General features: G+C 35.7%; 1 pseudogene; it reads right to left on the bottom strand.

Moving 5' to 3' along the window:
* Nucleotides 1-1,682: 1,682 nt before the first annotated feature.
* LOC145550635 (3-hydroxyanthranilate 3,4-dioxygenase-like) lies at nucleotides 1,683-7,685 on the bottom strand (annotated as a pseudogene).
* Between the last annotated feature and the right edge of the window lie 873 nt (nucleotides 7,686-8,558).

The following is an 8,558-nucleotide window of genomic DNA, read 5'->3' as shown; positions in this document are numbered from 1 at the left end:
ATTATGTCCTTCCAAATCACCACATGACATTTAATGTCATTTTTAGCTGGAACAACACAATGTTAGTGTATTTTTAACACTGTCATAATTAAAAATGTGAAGATTTTTTAAAATTTACATCAGTGCTAGGTAAGAATAATATTGAAAAAATGATTACTTTCATGATTATCTTAAACAATATCCTTCCAAAATCTCCCTAACATTTCATGTCATTTTTTTGCAGAAACAACACAATGCTATTGTATTTTTAACGTTTAATTATTAAAAAGGTTGAGATTGTTAATGTCCAATTAACAGTGCACTAAAGATAACATTGAAAAATGACTTATTTCATGATTTTCTTAAGTTATGTGTTCCAAAATCAACCACATGACATTTAATGTCATTTCAGCTGGAATAAACAGTATTACTGTGTTTTTAATGGTTTCAGAATTAAAATTGTAAGACTTTTAATCTCTATTAATAATACGCTAAGGATAAGATTGAAAAACAACTGATTTCCTAATAATCTTAAACTATGTCCTTCTAAAATCACCCAACTTTTAATAGACTTCAAGCAATCTCAGTTTCTGGTTGTGAACTGAAGTATAGAGTAAATTATGCATTTAACCTAAAATTAAATGTATCCTGCTATGTTGTCTTCCATGTTGCTGTTTTATTTTGTTTTTATTTAATTTATAAACTGAAATAAACTAAACCCACCCAACATTTGTTGTCATTTTTTTTGCAGGAACACAATGTTCTTATATTTTTAACGGTTTCATTATTACAATTTTCTGTATTTTTCCTGCTTCTGTCTGCCTTATCTGGTCCTACTGGAGTAAAAGACAGTGTGGGAAGTTTGGATTTTGTCCAGGTGGAATGTGTCTCAGCAGGCCTCTTGGAGGGAAGAGGCTACATTTGCATGCTTATTCATTTTCAAAACTTTCTTTAAAAAAATCGGGATAGTTTGCACAATTTTTGGGAAATGAGAACCTGGCACTATCTCGCAACAGAGTTTTATCCTGGTGCACGTCAAAACTTGTGTTTTTGGATCTTTCCCATTCATTTATCTGTCAAGTACGTTTCTCCCTGAGGTTTGATGATGAAGGTAGTTTTCAACACACTTCCATAAGGTATCAAGAAACAAGAACAGGCGAGAAAATTATTTCATGTCATTTTATTCCTGCCACCTTAAAATCAGTTTCAGAATCAAGTTCTTCTTTCATTATGCTTAGCTTCACTAAATAATAAACTAAGTAATTGGCATTATTTATTACCATTATACAAGCGCATTGACAAGTTATTGTTTTTCTTAGTAAAAATACATCTAATAGGATGTTTGTACAATTCACCCCATGTCATTAACAACCAAATCCACGCATTAATTTCAAATAATTAAGCGAAATAATACATAGAAAATGTGTTGGACTATAGAAAGTCAAGAAAAAAGGTCAACAATCACCTTTTATCAGGTCTGACTAATATTAAATAATTTACTCTGCAGTGATCATCTATGAACGTTTTCTCATTACTCAGCAAACATGATGGGTCAAACCAAAAAGCTCTTAAGAAATTCAAACCTCATTATTGCAAACGTATTTCTTTAACTGAATTTCAAAGAAATATTAACTCAACTGCAATTGCACAACTCACTGGGAAAACTCCACTATTAAAGAAACCCATGATAAATATCTTTATAGTTTTCTACAGAGTATTTCTGGAATTAAATGAAAGATTAAGAGAACAGACGTTTGCAGGAGGATCTGGAGTGAATATCACTCCAAAAACCCCAAAGAACAAGAAGGTGTGAGGTTGTTTTTGAGCATAAAGTGCTAGGAAACGTCAGATAATCAAAGGAAGTATGACAGGAGGAATGTAACTGCATGTTCTTCATTTAACAGCTGACGATAAAACCCAGAAAAAAAAAAGCTGGAGGCTTTTCTACTAATGCTGATAAAATTCAGTAAGTGTGTTATTACTTTCTCCCTGTATCATCAGAGTTGAAAATGTGGAATGATTTGTTTTGGTCTCATTTTTGTGTGTGGATTACTTGGTTTGCTACTGACCTCTGGTGTAAGTTTCATGTCAATGTCGTTTTTAAAAATACATGTTTTAATAAAAAAGTTAACACCTTTACAACTTCTATCTTTTTAAGTGAATTTTGAAGGTTTGTAGTTGACAATTAGGTTCTCTTCCGCTCTGGATTTTGCACAACAACCAAGGCCACAGTCCCCTCATTCCTCTGCCACTTGTACCTACAAAAGAAACATAAATTACATGTTTGCACCAGAATTTCTACCAGAATCATGCTAATTTTCCAAGAAGACAACATTAAATTGCATTTTCTCTCATTACTTATCAGATATCAGCCTAAGGACAAGAAGAGGTGTGTGAACCGCACTGAATATTCATTGAATGATTCACTGAATGGCTCATCTTTAAACTAGGCGTTTATGCATTTGCCTGCCTGGGGCATTCAGGTGTGTGGCAATAATGATCTCGATTGTCTTCTTTTAACGGGAACTGCTAATCTAATGCGATTTGGTGTTTATTTTTTTATTGTAAAAAGTAGACCTCAGCATGTCTTAGGTCGCATGCTAAATGTGAATGTATCTGAATGTATCCAATTTGTTCCTTCTGGAAATCTTCAACCTAGCTATGTAAATCTCAAGCACAACAATGGAACAAAATTAGTTTTTCACATTTTTATAATGGTTTAATGTAATGAACGTCATTATCTTTGGAAACAGCAAATTAGCACCAACACTTTTACGACTACCAAGCGTAGTGCTGGAGGGGTGATGACTTGGGGTTGTTTTGCAGTCCACGTACGTACATTTGAAGATAACTTGTTTTAATTTGTGGTTGTACTAAAGTCAAATTTAAGGTTCTTTGATATTTCCAACATGCTCTTCTAAAGCTGTATTTTTCCATCTATTTGATGAGTTAAAATCTCTCGCAGAGGCTCTGGTAGAGATCAAATGAACAGCACTGCTTCAATTCACTCCAGTTCATGTTAAATCCACAGTTAGAGGTGCAAACACACCAGCAAACAGCACAGAAAATATAAACAAAAGCCTACAATCAACAAAACAAATACAAATGCAAAATGCTAAAACAGCAGGAATAAAGCAAAACGCACAAATGAGAGCAAGTATGAAAAGCTGGAAACTCGCGTTGCAAAACAGAAGTGCTCCAGACACTAGGGGGAGTCGTATGGTTTCAGGCCCCAGTAGAGATTGGATGTTATAATTTAATGGGATTTACAGAATAAAGTTGGAGGGAGATAGAAAAAGTATGTTATACTTAATGACTTTCTCAAACACACAATCTTTTACAATAATACAGAATTTATTTATGTTGGTAATATTACTTACTCCAGACTCCCCCTAGTGGTCTGGAGGACTTCTGTTTTGTGGAGCGAATTTTCAGCATTTGTGCTTGTTGTTTTTACTATTTATGACATTTTCTCATTTGCTTCCATCTCCTGTGGTTGCAGCATTTTTATTGTTTGCATTTGTTTTGTTGATTGTAGATTTTTGCTTCTGTTTTCTGTGATTCCAGCATATTTTTTGCAGTGTTTATTTTTTGTTACATTTGTTTTTTGCGTTTGTGTGGTTTGCTGTTTGCATCATTCTTGATTGCAGAGTATTTTGCCATTTGCAGTACCTTTGTACCTGTTGGCCACCATATAATACAGTTTAATCCTTGATTGTGTACATACAACTTACAAATATTTCTACAATATCCAGAGAGTTTCTACCACTCAAAGTACATTTTCTCATTTTTCGACCATTCTCTTCAAACATGAAAGATCGTTGTGTCAGATCAGCAGTTACATGCTTGACTTAATCTTCAACAAACATCAGCAGATGGCTGCTCACACTGTACCTGGTACTTCTGGAGGTTTATTCCTATTAAAAAGTAGCCATTACTTTCCACTTTTGCCGCATACTTGATTTGAAAGTCGTTGATGGGTAAGTTTTATACAAACTACCTGACTTGAAAATTTAACTTAAAATCAGTTTTTGTGTTTTGTCCTAATTTCCACCTGATTAGCTAACACATTCTGTCAAATCAGCATCAATATCCCTTTAAAGGTGTATCAATGTAATTCTGAGACCTGGAAAGCACCAGATAAATTGTGTTTTTAACATTATTTATTAAAATTGACTCACTGGCTCTGTTCGGGGATGAGCAAACTATCTCCTGAAGTCAACTGAACGTCTGCTCCGCCATGGTCACTGTTGAATATCCCTCCTGGGAGAGGCAGAGAGGAGATGTGTTGGTAGGATTAGCTGTTAGGAGATTATGGTGGTTATTAGAGGAGATGGGACAGGAAGTGTCTACGTGCCATTTGCCAAATCCACAAATCAGTTTGCTGGACCGAGGTCTCTGTAAGTCCAGGTCCAAACACCATTACCTGTCAATGACAAAGAATAGAGAAAACCTTGTTTTATTATTCTGTTTGTATGAACTAGTCCAGACATCTTGGTTTGATTACCAGAAAGTCTAACACTTTGTTATTATTGAGATAGGCTTTGTTGTAATATAATCAACCAACTAAAACAAAACATGAGACTTTAAGCTTAAATCAATAAAATTTCAGCTGGTTTTTTTGGTGAATCCAATTTCTGAGCTGCAGAAACATGCAGCTCCTAGCACTCCCTCAACATGCAGAGGAAGGAAGCACTAAAACTATAATTTGTCTGTAATTAGACACTTCTGAAGTCAGGTTTTACAATGTAAAAGGCAGCTTTCAACTTGCAGGCTTTATAGATGTGATGCGAGACAGAGAGAAGAAATTTAGTTTATATTCCCCCTGTTTAGGCTTAGAGATAAAACAATATTTACGATGCAGACACAACCAAGTCCTAATTAGTGGATTTAATTTGTTTGTTTGTGTATGTATCCATTTTAATGAACAATCCGTCTTTCAGAAAGCTGAAATGTTAGATGACACCTCATACCTCTGTCTCAAACTGAGCTCCAAAGATGTTGATGGGCCTGACGTTAGCCAAGATGGCCTCTGTTTGTTGAGCCAGTCCTTGAAGGAAAACGGTGTCATCACATTCATGGTGTTCATCTGGAACGGAGGCTCTCTGAAACTTCATCTGTTCAAAAACAAAATGTCAGCAGTTTATTCTTCAGAAATGAAACAGTGTCATATTAGACTCGTGAAAGCAGAAAGCTCACTGGATCCGGTTTCCGTCTTAGCCTGGTTGATGCCATGACCTGTGAGTGACAGATCAGCCGACATCATAAACTTCAACGAATCCTGATGAATAAAAGTAGAAACGTGTCTCACTCTTTGATAATCGGAACCAGTTGTGTCCCAGATTCTCGCAGTAGAACCATCTCTCGAACAGGATGTTGGTGGTGTTGTCACGTAGTACCTACAAGAAGCAACAGGTACTGGTGACACGGAGGCACCTAAAAACGGCCAACGCTGTGAAGAAGTGCTGCTAAACACAAAACCTTACTGAGTAATTTTAGTCTAGTTTCTAGTGCAAATATCTTATTACGTTTGAAATAAGACAAACTTACAAGTAACTTTTTTGCAGATATACAGTAGAGGCTTTTTTTAAGCCTCTGTATCTTATATTGATGAAAAAGTACTTGTTCTATTGGCAGATAAATTAACTTATGACATGGGAAAATGTCTTGTTATGAGTTAAATAATCTATATCTTGCTAAAAAGTTACTTATGAGTTAGTTAGTCTTATTTCAAGTTTGCTAAGATATTTGCACTAGAATTAGACCAAAATTACTTGGTAAGAGTTTGTGTTTTTTCAGTGCACATACATATATTTGAGTGTGAATCATTTTGAGGCTGTGTTAGAAAAATTGGAGTTGAAATGAGGGAAGAAGTGAGTAGAAGAAGGGAGGTGAACCTCAGGCAGTCTGTTTCAGTCAGCAGTCGCCTTCGCTCCACCACCAGTCCAACGGTGTTGGCCTTTCTCTGCGGGGAGTGGGGGATTCGAGCTGGGAGCAGAAACATCTAAAAGTGAAGAAAAACAATCAGACAGTGAGGCAAAGATTATGATTCAAGTGTGTTTCTCTACCAAGAGAAAACACAGGTTTCCGTTCCAGATGTTAGTGAAACGTCAGCGCTTACCTCGCCTTCTTTGATGTGAACGTCCTTGTGGACGCCATTTTATCACTTCAGACACATGTCTCCCTTCAGCTGGAAAACAACTATTTCAAACAGAAAAAGACAAGAAATGGGTTAAATGTCGTTCTTTAAAGGCTGCAGTTGCACATCTGGAGACTGTGTGGTGAACATGAACACATCAGATTTGACCTTTCACCTGCAAGAACTGCTTTCCTCCCCACCCCTCAAAATGCCCTTTCTAACTTTTTAGCTTTAGCCATTATTCTACATAACTAACATGATGAACTCTCCAAGATATGAATGCTGGTGTACAAAGAAATATTTGGTGTGACGATTTATCCATGCATACTGAAGAAATCTTTAAATATCCTAAATATTTACTGATTAAACTCTGTAACCTTTGTTTTTTTAATGGAATGATTCAATCACAGGCGGAGTAATAAATTGTTGACATTTTTACCTTTGAGAGTCAGAAGAATGTAAATAATAAATGTTTATTATTTACTGTCCAATGAGAGATTTTCACTAGGGTTGCGCAATATGGATGTTTTTTCATACAACATCCAATTTTAAAAAAATAAATTAGAAATGAAAGAAATACTTTCAAAAATGGTTTTATTTCATTATCCATTAACTGCAAGATGTATAGTATTAGCAGAATAAAGATGCAATTTTGCCAAAAGAAGATCTTAAATTAAGAGAAAATCAATGGAATAATTGGTTATTAAAATATCGGTAGTTTCAGCTTTAAGTGAAAAGTAGGGTATACCTTGGTCAGGCCCAATCCATCGCTAGACAACACACGAGACATAGGACAACTATTTGAATGGTTGTCTTAAGGACAATTTAGAGGGATGGATTACCTAACAGCCATGTTTTTAGACTGGAGGAAGCTGGAGTACCAGAGAGAACCCACACACAGAGAGAGAACATGCTAATCTACGTAGAAAGGCCCAGATCGGGATCTGACACCAGCTGCACCACTGCGCTGAATACAGCCAACCAATAGGGACTGCTGAAATTTTCCACTCTTCTCAAGTTGTTTTGGAAAATGTTAGGAATTACGATTAAGCAAGTTTGCAAGTCTAGACAGCAAAGGATGCCACCCAAGAAGTACCAGTTAAAGATTATTAGGGACACTGTGCAAAATACACACTCTCAGCATTTCAGCTGCATGGTGGAGTTTACCCAGGTTCATGGAAGATAAGATAATGACACGGGGAAAGAAGACGCTGAATCTCCATTCCCTATATCGGCTAGGTTGTATTCATGCATTTTAATATCCTACCTTTCCCTTCTCTATATGATAATCTTCCTGGTGTTGGGACCCAACAACATGACGAGCAACTGGGAAAGTGCCTGAGAAAAACAGAAATTGAAAGCAGTCATGTGGTTGCAGCATGTTCACAACAACATGTCTGGTGTCAACCTCCCAAACAAATCAGTCACTGCAACAGATTTTACTGGCTAAAAACAAATTAGCAAAGCATGTTACTCACATCAGCTTGTTGCACACTGGAGGTAGAAAAGCATCCTGGTTTTCAGCGATCCACTTTTCCACATTAACCAGAGGAACTTGGCTGCTCATTTTTCTAAATGACAGGTTTTCTATTTCGCAGCAGGACACTATTTGACTTCCTTTTCTTATAGATGTTTAAATGTGGCGATATGAACAGTGCAAATGCAGAAGTGGGACAAGTGGGAGTTGGACGGTGAGGGAGGAGCTGTCCTGTTCTTTTTTTCTTTTTTTTTTTGTACACAGGTGAAAGTTCACCAGTACTTTCGTAATCAGTAACACAATACTGTCCTGCAGTAACTGAAGAGGCTTACAGGAAAACTTTCAAATTATTTTGATCAAATCTAAAGTTTGTTCCTGTCTTTATGTATAAAACGTGATGTTTTTGATGTTTTTTGGTTTTTAACTATTGGCTTACACAAATAAAAACAATATAACTTGAAATTATTAAGCCCCGGTAATTTATTAGCATTTTCTTTATCTGAAATGCAAATAAAACCTTTGCTTTCTCACATTATTACAACCTATTGTGAAGATGATTTTTATACTTTAGGAAGAGATCTGACAGCAGATTTGAAGATGTCTAAATAGTCTTGCAGATCTAAAATAAATTGTCATTAAGGACTAGAATCACCTTAGTGAGTTAAAAGTCTAGATAAATATAAGTATATTTATCTATTTATTTTTAAACGTGTCTTCGGAAAACGTGTGAGCGCGTTTCACAAATTTGCACATATATTGTTCAATAGTGGTGAAACTTTTGGCTGAAATAATTTCTCCTGTCTCCACTAGAGGAAGCTGTTTTATATGGTATGCATTACTTCAAATGCTTTTGTGAAAACTTATTAATGTAAGGATGGATGGAATAACAGCATTATTCATAGGCATGATATTAATGATATTAATGATGATATATATTAATGATATTACAAGACAGCAAATTGT

Source organism: Poecilia reticulata, unplaced genomic scaffold, assembly GCF_904066995.2.
Source record: "Poecilia reticulata unplaced genomic scaffold, P_reticulata-male-v2 Scaffold_125, whole genome shotgun sequence".
Lineage (NCBI taxonomy): Eukaryota > Metazoa > Chordata > Actinopteri > Cyprinodontiformes > Poeciliidae > Poecilia > Poecilia reticulata.
Note: the sequence above shows the minus strand (reverse complement) of the source record. Positions and strands in the feature narration are given on the sequence as shown.